The sequence below is a fragment of the Felis catus genome, chromosome A2, assembly GCF_018350175.1.
Source record: "Felis catus isolate Fca126 chromosome A2, F.catus_Fca126_mat1.0, whole genome shotgun sequence".
Taxonomy (NCBI): domain Eukaryota; kingdom Metazoa; phylum Chordata; class Mammalia; order Carnivora; family Felidae; genus Felis; species Felis catus.
The window spans coordinates 102666783-102683603 of NC_058369.1; positions in this window are offsets into that span (position 1 = coordinate 102666783).

The following is a 16821-nucleotide window of genomic DNA, read 5'->3' on the forward strand; positions in this document are numbered from 1 at the left end:
ATTATTTTTGTTTCCAACATAATATAGGCGTAGTAAATGATGTACCATGCTGGTAAAAACAAAAAAATATTTTAAAAATGTTTACTAGTTTTAAATAGCTTTCATCACATTGTCTTTGGGTCTATCTTCCTAGATCTGTGAGTGGGGACTTATGAAAGATTAAGTTGATATCCCCATACAATAAGCTCTGTATTTCTGATTTAAATGTTGCAAACATTATATAATGTATAATTGTTTAAATAGCCTAATGGTATTTATCTAGGGAAAATTTGGGGTGCATTAAGCATTTCTAAAGGAAGAGATTTTCTTTTCAAGTTTATATTATCAACTTTTTGATTAGTCATTTTAGAGCATGATAATGAGGTTTTAAAGTGAAATTAAGTATGGTAGGTTTTACACAGGAGGACTTGCCTTTAGTTAATATATATCTTATTAAAACATCAATGAAGATAACATAAGAAAGAAAAATAATTATTAAATAAAACATACAACAAAATCTGGGAGCTGAAATCAACTAGTAATGTTAACCTATGCAAAGACCTGCACTTGTTTAAAAGTCTGCGGTATATTTTATTATGTCCTTATGTTTCCTGTTTTTTTTTTTTTTGACACTTTAAGAGGTGACATCTGGCTAATAAAACACTGCAGGAAAACAGAGAATCATTGAAGTGATTGTGAAACATGAAATGTCATTTAGTGTGTAAGAATTGACAGTTCTTTCCTAATGAAATGTTCCACATGACTAGTTTGTACTGGGTAATTCACTGTATCCATTCAAAATAAATAGGGATTTTTAAGTAAGATACGTTATCTTTAGTACAACATAGAAAGAAGGTCAACACTAGAAAAATAAAATGAATTATTTTGATAATCTGCCTAATTCATGCTTTGGCTATTGTTTTGATAATAAGGCAGAAACCTGTCTTTCGAAAATATTGCTGTGACCCCAGCATCTAAAATGGGCACATTTTAGTAGATCCCCAGTAAATCTTTATTATATTATTTATTAAATTTCAACATGGCACCTTGGAGCTGCTAAAGTAAATTAATTCCTCCTATAAAATAAAATTCCATTTTTGTTTTCAGTAATGTCCTTCCCTTTATTAACACTAGGCAGCTCTCCAGGTAATAGTTATATGGTTATGAAACCACCTATTAATTGACTAAATTAAATCAAATTTGCTGAAATAAAGTCTATGAAATTAAAAGATTCAAATAGTAAAAATAAAAAAAAAAAACCTCAAAAGCTTTATAATGAAAAGCAGCAGTGACAAGCCTTCGGCTTCTCCAACACTTACCTCATTTTATTTTTTAAAAATTGTTCTTATTTGAGTACATAGATTCAATGGTTACTCTCATATCTCTAAATATTAAGTTTACATCAGGCTTTCTCGATCTATCATTGTAAATAATATTGATCCAATTGCAATACATGAAAATATTTTAGGTCCTTGTACTGCCACTCCTAACCATTTTTCAAAGTTAGTTATATCTCAATTTTCACCTGTTTGTTACTTTTGATGCCCATATTTCAAATCCCTTAAAACCCCATCCTCTTCAGTTACAACACACCTATTCTTATGGACTTAATATTTATCATCTTATTTGTATAAATTCTCATAGCACACACATTTTTGTTTCTGTGTGTTATTTTATCTAAATAGTGTTATACTGTATCTCAATCTGTTTTCCACATTTTATCAGTCAGCAGTATATTTTAAGAGCCTTCCTGCTTCTATATTTACAAGTTATAAATATAGTAACTATTGTCAGTAATTGTTCATTTATCATACCAAGAACCAAGATCACCATGTAATTGAAAAAGGACCATCAACTGATGATCACAGAAATATAACAGAAATGTTGGTATTGCCTGACAAAGACGTTAAAACAGCCATAATAAATGTTTCAATGATTACAAGCATGTTTGGAATGAATAAAAAAATAAAATATCTTAGCAAATAAATAGGAGGTCTCAGTTAAGAAATAGAAGGTACAAGGAAAATCTTTAGATTTAAATATATAGTTACAATGACAAAAAACAATAGATGGTTTTAACAGCAGTGTGGAAGGAATAGAAGAAAGAATCAGAATTTTTTTTTTTTTTAATTTCAGTATAGTTTACATACAGTGTTATATTAGTCTCAGGTGTACAATATACTGATTCACCAATTCTATACATTAGTCAGTGCTCATCATGATACTCTTCACCCCTTTCACTATTTCACCCATTCCCTGCCCCCAACCTCACTTCTAGTAACCCTGTTTGTTCTCTATAGTTAAGTCTGTTTTCTGTTTTGCCTGCGTTCCTTCCTTCCTTCCTTCTTTTATAATTCAACATATGAATGAAATCATATGTACTTGTCTTTCTCTGACTAATGTCTTTCACTTAGCATTATACTGTCTAGACCCATCATGTTGTTGCAAATGGCAAGATTTCATTACTTTTTAAGGCTCAGTTATATCCCATTGATATATATACACAGCTTCTTTCTTATCTACTCATCAAACAATGGATACTTGGGCTGTTTCCATAATTTGGCTGTTGTAAGTAATGCTGCTGTAAACATAGGTATTCATGTATCTTTTTAAATTAGTGTTTTTGTATTCTTTGGGTAAATAAATACCTCGTAGTGGAATTAGTGAATAATATGGTAATCCTATTTTTACTTTTTTGAAGAACCTCTGTATTGCTTTCCACACTGGCTGCACTGGTTTGCATTCCTACCAACAGTGCATGATGAGGTTTTGTTTTGGTTTGGTTTGGTTTTTTTGTTTTTATCTCTTCATCCTCACCAACACTTGTTCTTTCTTGTTTTATTTTTTATTTTTTAATTTTTACCATTCTGATAGGTATGAAGTGATATCTCATTGTGATTTTGATTTGCATTTCCCTGATGATGACTGATGTTGAACATGTTTCATGTGTCTGTTGGCCATCTGTATATCTTCTTTGAAGAAATGTCTGTTTATTTTCTGACATTTTTTTATTTGGATTATTTGGTTTGTTTTGTTTTTTGGTGTTGAGTTGTATAAGTTCTTTATATATACTGGATACTAACTTTTTATCAGGTAAGTCATTTACAAATATCTTCTCCCCTCATATTGTCTTTTAGTTTTACTTTGTTTGCTTTTCTGTGCAGAAGCTTTCTACCTTGATGTAGTCCCAATAGTTTTTTGTTTGTTTGTTTTTGTTTACCTTACCTCAAGAGACATATCTAGAAAAATATTGTTATGGCCGATGTCAGAAAAATTACTTTCTGTGGTCTCTTCTGGGATTTTTTTTTTTTTTTTTTTGGTTTCTGGTCTCACATTTAGGTCTTTAATACATTTTGAGTTTATGTTTGTGTCTGGTGTAAAAAATTCATCCAGATTCATTCTTTTACATGTAGCTGTTGTTTTTCCCAGCACCATTTGTTGAAGAGACTGTCTTTTTCCCATTGAATATTCTTGCCTCTTTGTCAAAGATTAATTGACCACATAATCATGGCTTTATCCCTGGGCTCTCTATTCCATTACATTGATCTATATGTCTGTTTCTGTGCCAGTACCATACTGTTTTGATTACTACAACTTTGTAGTATATCTTGAAATCTGTGATTGTGATACCTCCAGTTTTATTCTTCTCTTTCAATATTGCTTTGTGTATTTTGCATCTTCCCTGGTTCCATATAAATTTTAGAATATTTGTTTTAGTTCTGGGAAAATGCTGTTGGTATTTTCATAGTAATTGTATTAAATCTATAGATTTCTTTGGGTGGTATGGACAATTTAATACTATTTATTCTTCCAGTCCATTAGCATGGAATATCTTTCCATTTCTTTGTGTTGTGTTCAATTTCTCTCATCAGTGTTTATAGCTTTTAAAGTACCAATGTTTTATAGTTTTCAGAGTACAGGTCTTTCACCTTCATGGTCAAATTTATTCCTTGGTACATTATTATTTTTCACACAATTTTAAATGGGATTGTTATCTTTTTAAAAAAATTTTAATGTTCATATTTTTGAGACAGATAGAGACAGAGTGTGAGCGGGGGAGGGGCAGAGAGAGAGGAGACACAGAATCCAAAACAGGCTCCAGGCTCTAAGCTGTCATCACAGAGCCCAATGGAGGGCTCGACCTCATAAACTGTGAGATCATGACCTCAGCCAAAGTCAAACGCTCAACCCACTGAGCCACCCAGGAATCTCAATGGGATTGTTTTCTTAATTTCTTTTTTTCTTCTTCATTATTAGTGTTTAGAAATGCTATGGATTTCTGTATATTGATTTTTTAAAAATTCTTTTTTAATGTTTATTCATCTTTTTTTTTTTTTTTTTTGGGAGAGAGAGAGAGAGAGGGAGGGGGGAGGGGCAGAGAGAGAGGGAGACACAGAAACTGAAGCAGGCTCCAGGCTCTGAGCTGTCAACACAGAGCCAGACACGGAGCTTGAACTCATGAGCCATGAGATCATGACCTGGCCAAAGTCAGACGTTTAAATGACTGATCCACCCAGGCGCCCCTGTCCTTTTTCATGCTGAGACTTTACAGAATTCATTTATTAGTTCTAGTGTTTTTTTGGTAGAGTCTTTAAGGTTTTTTTTTGGATATGGTTTTATGTTATCTGTATATGGTGACCGTTTTTACTTCTTACTTACTAATTTGGGTGTCTTTTATTTCTTTTTGTTGTCTAATTGTTGTGGCTAGGGCTTTCATACTATGTTGAAAAAAAGTGGTGAGAGTGGATATCCTTGTCTTGTTCCTGATCTTAGGGGGAAAACTCTCAGTTTTTCACCATTGAGTGTGATGTTAACTGTGGTTATTTCATAAGTGGCCTTTACTATGTTGAGATATGTTCTCTCTAAACCTATTTTGTTGAGGGTTTTTATCATGAATGGATATTGTACTTTGTCAAATGCTTTTTCTGCATCTATTGAAGTGATTAGGTGATTTTTATTCTTTCTCTTATTGATGTGACATATCACATTGATTTGTGAATATTGAGCCACCCTTGCATCCCAGGAATAAATCCCACTTGATGGTGGTGAATGATTTTTTTAATGCATTGTTAATTTGGTTTACTAATATTTTGTTAAGGATTTTTGCATCTTTGCTCATCAGAGATGGCCTGCAGTTCTCTTTTTTTGTAGTGTCTTTAGCTGGTTTTGGTATCACAGTAAGGCTGGCCTCAGATAATGAATTTGGAAGCTTTCTTTCCATTTATATTTTTTGGAATAGTTTGAGATGAATAGGTATTACCTCTTCTTTAAAGGTTTGGTAGAATTTACCTGTGAAGCCATCTGGTCATGGACTTTTGTTTCTTGGGATTTTTTTGATTATTAATTCAGTTTCCTTGCTGGTAATATATCTATTCAAATTTTCTATTTCTTCCTGCTTCAGTTTTGGTAGGTTATATGTTTCTAGGAATTTATCCATTTCTTCTAGGTTGTTCAATTTGTTGTCATATAATTTTTCATAATTTTCTCCTTAATATTTTGTATTTCTGTGGTGTTGGTTGTTAATTTCTCTTTTATTTCTGATACTGGTTGCTTGAGTCTTTTCTCTTTTTTATGTGGCTGGGTATATATCCAAAAGAATTGAAATCAGGATCTTAAAGATATTTGCATTTCATGTGTGTGATAACACCATTCAAATAGCCAAGTCATGGAGGCATTCTAAATGTACGTTGTTGAATGGATAAAGAAAATGTAGTATTTCAATACAGTGGATGTTATCCAGTCTTTAAAAAGAGAAAATCTTGTCATTTGTGACAAGAACCTGGAGGGCACTACACTAAGTGAAATAATCCAGACATGAAAAAAAATTGTACATGATTCTACTTATATGAAGAGTCTAAGATAGTCAAAATCATAGAAGCAGAGAGAATGGGGCTACCAGGGGCTGGTGGGAGGGGAAAACATGATGGTTTTGGTCAAATGGCACTATTGTGGTGATGTTTTCGTGGGTGTATACTTACTTCTGAACACATCAAAGTGTATATGTTAAATATATACAGTTTTTGTATGTCCATCATAGCTCAATCAATACATGTAGAACCACTTATTCATTAAAAAAAGGAAGATTATAGGAAAATATCCCAATACTTGGCAATCAAAAATATATTTTTTAAAAGATTATTTATTTTTGAAAGAGACAGAGAGAGCAAGTGGGAGAGGGACCGAGAGAGGAAGGCAGAAGATCTGAAGCAGGCTCTGTGCTGACAGCACAGAGCCCAATGCAGTGATGCAATACTCAAACACACAAACTATGAGATCATGACCTGAGCCAAAGACAGTCATTTAACCAACTGAGCCACCCAGGCCCTCCTAAAAATACACTTCTAAATAATCCATGAGTCAAATTAAAAGTTTCTAGGAATATTGAGACTTCTGAGTGACTCAGATGGCTAAGTGTCCAACATTGGCTCAGGTCATGATCTAACTGTTCGTGAATTCAAGTCCCACATCAGGCTCTGTGCTGACAGCTTAGAGTCTAGAGCCTGTTTCAGGTTCTGTGTCTCCCTCTCTCTCTTCCCCTCCCTGATGGCTTTCTCTCTCTCTCTCTCTCTCTCTCTCTCTCTCTCTCTCTCTCTCTCTCTCTCAAATAAACATTAAAAGTTTCTAGAAATGTTATCTATCTATCTATCTATCTATCTATCTATCTATCTATATTTATAGCACTAAATGCATACATTAGAAAAGAGGAAAAGCCTCAGAACTCCTGGGTGGCTCAGTCAGTTAAGTTTCCAGCTCTTGATTTTGGCTCAGGTCATGATGGAGCCTGGTGGCATGGGGCTCTGAGATGAGTGTGGAGACTGCTTGAGATTCTCCTCTCCCTCTGCCCCTCCTCCATTCAGGCGTGGTCTCTGTCTCTCAAAGAAGAAGGAGAAGGAGAAGGAGAAGGAGAAGAAAGAAGAAATAAGAAAGAAGAAAGAAGAAAGAAGAAAAACCTTAAAGCCTTAGTCAAACATATAAGTTCCTACCAAAAGAACTTACATACATACATACATAAAGGCAAAAGCACACTTAAAGCAAGCACAGAGATGGAAATTATAAAGAGAAGAAATCAGTTAAATTAAAAACAAAATAAATACAAACATGAATCTTGAAAAGATTAATAAAGTTGACAAGCTTCTAGCAAGACTTGCAGACAAAAAATTAAGACACCTATTACCAGTGTTAGAAATGGAGCAAAGGGTATTTCTACACATATCAAAATGATAATCAGGAAATAATTCTACACCATTAAGTTTAATAACTTATGTACAATAGAACAATCCTTAAAAACTCAATGTCCTACAATTTACCCATTATGAAATCAATAATTTGAAAGCTTTTTAACTATTAACTAAATCTGCAATGGAAACATTCCTAAAATAAATATTCAGGTTCAGATGATTTCACTAGAAATATTCCATCAAATGATTAAAAATTTATCACTAAATCTACACAATCTTTTTCAGAAAATAGAAGAGGAACACTTCCTAATTCCTTTTAGATTGGGACTATTGTTCTCATAGAAAACCAGATTAATATAGTACAAAAAAGTTAACTACAGATGGAAAACCCCCATGAACATAAATGCAAAAATCTTTAACAAACATTATCAAATGGAATTCAGTAATGTATAAAAAGAACTATACCTTAAAACCTTGTAGGATTTATTTTAGGGATGCAAGCCTCATTATTTTAAAGTCCATCTTGTGACCCACCATATTAACAGGCCAAAGAAGAAAAATCACAAGATCATATCAACACAGGAAAAGGACCTGACCAAATTCAAAACCTATTCATGATATAATTTGTTTTTCTGAGAAAAATAGGACTATAGGGGACTCCCTCAATGTGATTAAAAAAAATCTACAAAAGCCTTCAGTCAACGTTCTTAATGGTGAATCATTAAATACTTTTTGCTAATAGCAGGAACAAGGTAGGGATATTCATTCTCATTACTCTTACTTAACATAGTGTGGCAAATTCTAGCCAGTGAAAAAGGCAAAAAAAAAAAAAGAAAAAAAAGAGAGAAGAGGCATTATTGGGAAAATAGAAATGAAATATTTCCTATTTGCAGATGACATCACTGTCTACATAGAGAATCTCAAAGAATCTACACACACACACACACACACACACACACACACATCCCTACATAGAACTGATAACTGAATTCAGCAAGATCAGATCATACAAGATCAGCATATATATATCAACTATGCCTCTATATGCTAGCAATGAACAGGTGGACACAGAAACATTATAATTACAATTAGAATGACATTTACAATTGCTCAAAAAGTGAAAACACAGGTATAAACCTAGTAAAACCTGTATAGGATAGTATATTGAAAACTACAAAATGTTGGCAAAATAAATTTTTAAAAATGGTTGGAAAACTCAATATAGTAATGATTTTAATTCTCCCTAAATCGAAATGCAGGTTTTAGCAAAATTCCTATTAAAACTCCTGCATAATGTTTTATAGGCATAGACACAGTTATTCTAAAATTTATATAGAAAATCAAAGGAACTAAAATAATGAGAATTGTTTTGAAAATTAGGAATTAAGTAGGAGAATTCAGTTGACTTGATTTTCAGACTTATTATATCACTATACTAACCAAGACATGTGGTATTGATGGAGGGTGAGATACATAGATCAATGAAACAGAATGGATAATTCAGAAATAGACTTCTACAAATATGCTCAACTGCTTTAAAAAATATGATTTCTTGATTTTTGAAAGAGAGAGAGAGAGAGAGAGAGAGAGAGAGAGAGAGAGAGAGAGAGAATGCACACGAGTTGGGGAGGAGCAGAGAGAGAAGGAGACACAGAATCTGAAGTAGGCTCCAGGCTCTGAGCTGTCAGCACAGAGCCTGACTTGGGGTTAGAACCCAGGAACCGTGAGATCATGACCTTAGCTGAATCATACAGTCAACCGACTGAGTCACCCAGGCGCCCTGCTCATCTGATTTTTAAGGAAGTTGCAAAACAAATTCAGTGGAGGGAAGATAACTTTTCATAAGGAAAAAAAAAAAGAAGTGTTATCTAAAACCTAACATCTTACATAAAAATTAACACAACATTACCACAGACTTAATTGTAAAATGTAAAAGTATAAAACTCATTGAAAAGAAGAAACATATAATTCTTTGGAATCTAGGTCTAGACAAAGAATTCTTTGACTGGACATCAAAAGTAGGATCCTTAAAAGGAGTAATGGACAAATTGGACATCATTTAAATTAACTTTTGCTGTACAAGACACTGTCAGGTGGATGGCAATGCAAGTTACAGACTAAGAAAATATTTGCAAACTAAATATTTCTTCAAGTGGTTATGTATAGAATAAAGAACTCTTAAGATTTAGTAGTAAAAGAAAAACTGTTAGAAAATGAGAAGAAAACATGAAGAGACATTTCACTGAAGATATAGGTGGCATGTAAGCACATGAAAACCTGTTCAACATCATTAGCCATCAGGGAAATGTAGATTAAAGCTATAATAAAATATCACTACACACCTATCTGAATGACTAAAAAACAAAACAAAACAAACAAACAAAAAACAGTGACAACACGGAATGTTGGCAGAATCAGAAAAACTGAATCACTAATACTTTTGCTCATTATATTTTGGGATGGTCACTCTGGAAAACAGTTTGGGAGTTTCTTCAAAAAATACACATCAAAGCATCATATGGTTCAGCAATGAAAACTTTTATCTACACAAAAACCTGTACCTGAATGTTATAACAGTTTTATTTATTATAGCCCAAACTGCAAACAACCCATATTTCCTTCAACAGGGGTATGGTTAAACAAACTGGCATACTCTTACTGCAGAATATTAGTCAGTAATAAAAAATGAGCAAAGTATTGATACATGTAGCAACTGGAATGAATATCCAGAGAATGATACTGAATGACAAAAAGTCAGTTCCCAAAGGTTTCATGCTGTGTAATTCCATTTATATAACACTCGAAATTACAAAATCAGAGAAATGGAGAAAAGGTTTGTGGCCATTTACCAGTTAAGGAGGAAGTAGAGATAGGAGGGAAATGAGTGTAGCTGTTGAAGAGCAACATGAGTGACACTTGTGGGGATAGAAATATTCTGTACCTTGACTGTACTATTGCCAATACCCTGGCTGTGTTGTTGCATTTTATTTTGCAAGACTTTACCACTGGGGGCAACTGAGTTCAGGGAACAGAAGGTCTTTCTGTATTATTTCTTAAACTGCATGTGAGTGTGCCATCATCTCAATATTTTTTAAAGTTTAATTTAAAAATTGACATAAATACTATGTGAGTAAAGACTCAGTTTCTGTTGAAGTTTATTTTTATAATCTACTTCTATTCCATTTAGTCACATGTGGCAACTGGTGGGGGGAATGAGCTGTTCATAAGTTTCTACAGTAAAATCATCTAAATTTTCAAAAGGTAAATAATCTTTGTTTTGCTTGATTTCAGTGAACCAAAATTTCTATATATTTGTTGAAATCTTCAAATCTTCATCTCCCTTCAGTGAGATAACTGGAATTTTAAATTGTTTGAAACTGATGATTCATGGAATAGAATTTAATTACTGCTATTAATAAGATAGCTTTAGCATATAATTTTTTTGATGCAAATGCGTATGAGTTTTTGTTTAATCTCATTTTAACCTCAAGCTTATTTATGGAACAGTTGTCCTATTTAAATGCATGTCCCATTTAAATGTTGATTAGTTTGACCTACCTTCATACAGAGATCAGACTTAGATTAGTATAGGTATTCCCCTGGTGATTGTCCCTTTAGTATTTTCTCAATGTGGTAGGGATGTATGATTTTATTCCATTTATGCTGAGCTCTTGGCTGATTCATAACCATAGCTTCTATTCAAAGCCAAAATGAATTATAGGTTCTTTGGCAAGTATACAAGAGAATATATTTGCTTTAAGAAATGTTTACCATAATACCAACATTGTATGATAGGAATTTGTATTTAGACTTCTTAGGAAAACATTTGTAACATCATTTACAACACCATCTTTCTTGTTGTTGACATTATAGAACTACTTCCTTCCCAGCAGACCTTTACACTCCTCCAGGATGCCTTTGGGACACTGCCAGACCATGCTTATAATCATTGTCATGGGGGTGCTCTTGCATCCAAAACATAAACTTCTATTATCAAAAAGTGAACTATGTTTTGGAAAGTATATGTATAAGAAAGCAGAAGTTGATCTAACAAGTTGTACTTGTTAACATTGTTTTAAAAAAATATCAGGGAGTACTTTTCCAAATTCCCTGAGGAGAGAATAAAATAAAATGAATCTAAAATCTTTAGAAACTATTTAGTTAGGAACTAAGGAAAACTTCTTGATGTACAGGTTTGTAAGGAAACCAAAATCTCAGGTCACCTGGGTGTCTCAGTCCATTAACTGTCAGACTTCAGCTCAGGTCATGATCTCATGGTCTGTGAGTTCGAGCCCTGCATTGGGCTCTGTGCTGACAGCTTGGAGCCTAGAGCTTGCTTCAGATTCTGTGTCTCCATCTCTCTGCCCCTCCCCTGCTTGCACTCTGTCTCACTCTGTCTCTCAAAAATAAAAAAAGTGTTAAAAAATTAAAAAAAGAAACCAAAATCTCTACTAATGATGATAAATCTCCAAAATCTTAACATCCAGTAGCAGAAAATTCTAAATTTTAAAGTCATCTTCCCATAGACCAGAGTTTCTCAAGCTTGTCACTTTTGACAGGATCAACTAATTCTTGGTCAGATAATTCAGAGGGCATTATGTACATTGTAGGATATTTGGCACCATATCTGGCTTCTATCCACTAGATGTTACTGTTACTCTCCCAGTTGTGATGAAAAAAAAAAAAAAATGTCTCCAGGCATTGCCAAATGTCACACGTGGGAGGAAAGGGAGCTACTGCTGTAGATCATTAATTGGCCTTCCATATGTTAAAGGGGAAAGTTGATGTCTAAGGTTTTAGGAGTCCTCCTTTTCTATCCTCAGCAATGACTGTTTCTAACCATCTTTACTTTACTGCAACATCTAGTCTTGTTTCCTTGCCTCATTCCTCTTTCAGGTGATGTTCTTACCTTATACATCCCTTCAATGCTCCTAGTGAGTTTCCTTTCCTATTTCAATATGACTCCTTCCTACCTTCTCTTTTTCAAATCTCTCATTTCTTTTTCCTCCTCCCTCACCCTCAGCTAATTTATTTTTTTCTCATTCTTGGTTTAAAATATTGCAACAATCAGGCAAGGACAACGACTGTGTTCTTTTCCTTCATGTTCTCTATTTTCTGTCATAACGAATGTATTACGTCTGATCAGACCAGAAGATAGACCCTCCAACTACATTCTGGGTTACATCTGCCTTTAAATTCTTCATACTCCCCCCTGTCCTTTCTCCTGCACCTCTCATATTTCCTTTTCTAGTAAATTATTCCCAGAATCATTAAAACCTGTTCTAAACAAACCTAAATAAAATGCAACTAAAATAAATGTGATTTTACATTTTTCCTACAGATTTTACCCCCAATTTATGTTTTACTTTTACATATACGTTCTCAGAACATCCAGCCATATTTCCTCATCCTTGTCCTCATCCTCCTCCATCCTTCTCTTTTTCCTCTTCCTCCTCTCCTATTCAGCTGCTGCTGCTTCCCTTCTTCTTCTCTTCCCCTCCCTTCCTCCCCTTTTCCTCCTCCTCCTCCATTCCCCTCTTCCTCTTCTTCTGCAGCTTCCCCTTCTTCTCTTCCGCCTCCCCTCCTCCTCCTCCTCCTCCATTCTTCTCTTCTTCCTCTTCCTCCTTCTCCTCATCCTCTTCTGCTGCTGCTGTTTCTTCTCTTCCTCCTCCCTTTCTCCTCCTCCTCCTCTTCCTCCTCCTCTTTTTAATGCAAATCTATATCTACTTTCTGTGTATTCACTCTTCAGTTCATTGTAAACTGCCCCAGTAGCAATTTCACTGAAACTGACTTCATTGATGAATTTCAGGTTGTAAAACCACATGGATACTTCTTTACTTTTAAGTTACTTAATTTTCCAACATTATCAATACAGTTGCCAACTTCTTTTATCTTAGCCCTTTTCTTTTCTTTTTTTAAAGTTTTTTTTTAATTTTTATTTATTTTGAAAGAGATGGAGAGCAAGCTTGGAAGAGATAGAAAGACAGAATCCCAAGCAGTCTTCATGCCATCAGCCCAGAGCCCAATGCGGGGCTTGAACTCATGAACTGTGAGATTATGACCTGAGCTGAAATCAAGAAGCTTAATGAACTGAACCACCCAGGCACCCCTTAACCCCTTTTCTTTTCTTCTCTTCTCTTTTTCAAATTTCCCTCTTCTGATTTTTCTCTTACCCTTCTTTCTTCTTCTTCTTCTTCTTCTTCTTCTTCTTCTTCTTCTTCTTCTTCTTCTTCTTCTTCTTCTTCTTCTTCTATACTCTCTCTCTTCATTGTTAGCTTGTTTTCTCTATACCACTGTTTAAAGGTTGGAGCTGCCATTCTGATTTATATTTCACCTTATTTCTCTCAGAGAGTTAAAAACATTTTCTTCATAGAATTTATTATCTTTTGCAACTCATTATTAGGATTATAAACGTACCTTGCTCACATGATATGAATTCCTTGATGGCTGAAACCATGGCTGATTTTCCAGAATGCAACAAATTTCCTGGCATTCCATGGGACAATAAATGTTTTCTGAATGATTGTACTAACTAATGAATAAATGTGATTTGAGGTGAAGCTCTGTGGCCACCTTAATTTAAGCTCAATTTTCTACTGACTTGCTTCTGATTCTGGAATTTCTGTTATTTTCCTTATAATAATAATTTGTCCTGCTCATGGAAAAATAGAAATGAATTCGGAAAATAACGTGTAAGAGCTGCAGAGGAAATTTTACCCACGTCTCAGTGTTGTCTAGGTCGTTGTCTCTTTACACGTGTTTAAGAGAATGGATGTAAGAGAATAAAGGAGGAAGTGGAAGAAATTTTATCCTGGCACTACCACCTGGTGTTGCTGTAGTAAAAATGTTACTGGTTAGTAGTTATTTCATTGGATCATATCTGTATGTTATGTTTCACATACTATCTTTGTTAGCAATCCCATATTCTCACAGAAAGGTAAAATATTTTTGACATTAATATATTAACGTCAAACTTCCAGTGAGTATCTGTCAAACTCTCTGTCTCTCTCTCTCTCATATACTCTTTCGAAGAGTTTAATAAGTGGGACAGAGTTTATTATTATAGAATACTATAAAATCATGGGGAATTTGAAAAGGATGCCTATAGGATGCCTAAAGGATGCTTATAGCTCTGTCCCTTTTTCCTTCCCGTTAACCCCAACCAACATTTAATTCTATCATTGTGATTGAATTGCCAACTCACTCAATCTAAGTAACCATTTTCTCTTCTATTGCATGATCATCTGAGGCTGTCGTTTGGTCTACCTTATCAGTTCAATAGTTTGACTTGACTCTGTCATACCTTAGTGCCAATGACCGGCAGTGGCAGATAGACTCAGAGCGTGTGGAGTTTGGCAGGGGGAGACTTACACTTGACACAAATATGAAACCTCTTTCTGCTCTCCCTTCAAATTAACTAATATGCTCTTGTTTTGTTGTTGACTGCTCAGAATTCAAATGTAATTTAGAGAGGTGTTTTTTGTTATTTATTAATTATTTATTAATTATTTATTTTTAATAAGTCTCAATTTTAATAAGATCCTCTGCATACACATTTGCTACTGAAAATTGAGCCACCGCATCAAAAAAATTGTATTACAATTCCAATTTTTGAAAACCAGAAAGTCTAGCCTTTGCACCCTGCCCTAATTATAATTATGCTCTAGCCAAACAACCCAATATTCTCTATATATTCCTCCTGCACAAGTTACTTGGCTTCCAATCTGATGTTAGGTTTTCTCTTTTTGTTTTGTTTTGTTTTTGTTTTTGTTTTTTACTGTTTTTATTTTTGAGAGAGAGAGAGAGAGAGAGAGAGAGAGAGAGAGAGAGAGAGAGAGAAGAGAGAGAGAGACCCACCATGAGTGGGGAAAGGGCAGACACACACACACACACACACACACACACACACACACACACAGAATCTGAAGCAGGCTCCAGGCTCCTAGCTGCCAGCAACCCAGGAGCTCCATGTTAGGTTAACTTATCTTCATGACCTCAAGCTTCTCAAACACACTGGCAACATTCAAAACCTACTAGTGCTTTTTTGGGTCGTATCAAAAAGTGGAACTAAAGTATACTACAGGATTCCTCAGAAATTACTGGTATCAAGATAGAAAAGACAAGACAGAGCTTGATTATCATAGATTATCAAAATATTATACAGTTTGTCTTAACAGAGTAGCTTTGTTTTATAATTTACTGGAAAGGTGTATTTCTTTTCTAATCAAGATTTTTTGAATAAAATTGAATCTACTGATAATGTGAGATCTGAGAACTCTGCCTACTCTAAGTAGGCAGTTATAAGTAGTTATAAGTAGTTGTTATAAGATAGTGTAATAGTAAATAATATTTACTATATATAAAATTATCTACAATATAATATATACTATTAACAACTATTGAAAGAAGTCCACAGTACTGGCCTCCAAAGAAGAGAAGAAATTAGGTATGATTTAGGAATACACAGAATGGAAACATCATTATAGACTATAGTAGTCTCTGAGTGTTTAAAAATAGTATTTATAAAACAAGAAAGATTATGCCCTATGATTAGGTTTTGAATGTACTCCTTTGGCAGAAGGCAGAGGGCAAGACAGAGCAGCTGAAAGAGAATCAGTGTGAAAAACAAGTGCAAAAGCTAGACAGTGCCAGGTACACACAAGGGAAAATGAATAGCTCTTTAAAAAAAAAAGGATTTAAAAATGTTACTTGGGATTTGCTTGAAGCATACATAGGAGTCAGTCTGTAAAAGGATTTAGGTAAGACATCAGGTAAAGAGGTTGAAAATTATATCTTTAAGGGGGAAAATTGACAGGCTTTAAAAATTTTAAATATGTAAAGGAAATAAGAAAAAAAATCTCCTCAAACCTCTTATTGATCCATGTTTACAGTCACTCAGACTTCTTTGCACTGATGTGAACTATGCCATGGATCCTGGTAACATAAGCCCTCTGAAAATTACATCAAAGCTGAATATCTAGTTTATTGTCAATCTAAAGGAAATGTTATTATATTGTATATTTAAAGGTCATAAAATGCTGTCAATGAAGTTTGTGATTTTTTTTTCTCAGATGAATGTGGTCATGAAAGCAATATGCAGGCAGATGTTTAATATAAAATATCCTTCACTTTCAGAATAAACAACATATGGGACAAGTAGCCATTTTACTTGATGTGCTGAAGTTGAAAATAGTTCAGAGCAGATCTGCTTTGATTTAGTTTATCTCCATCATAGCATGATGCCAACCAAGATGTTTTAGCAGATTACATTTAATATGGGGGCATATTGTTAATTTCTTTAACTTTAAAGCTGCTTTTTAAGTATCCTACTTTGTTCAATGATATGACAATGAGAGATATATTCACAGCTAGTGGAATTAAAAAAAAACTTTTCTAATTAGTAAAGTGATATGTGGGACTTTTATATTCTGAATAAAAAGAGAAAGACATTCTAACCTGGAAAATGTTAGAATCAGAAAATATTATAAATAGGATTGATCTCTTTAATTGCTCAGATCTTGTCCAGAGAAGTAAATTGAGCTCAACTAATCCATTCTGTTCCTTTTTAGCATATTTATGGAAAATCAGGCAATTAAATGATGAAAGAGGGAAAAAATAACTGATGAATGCATTTTATAGTCACATATTTTATTTTTAGATAGAA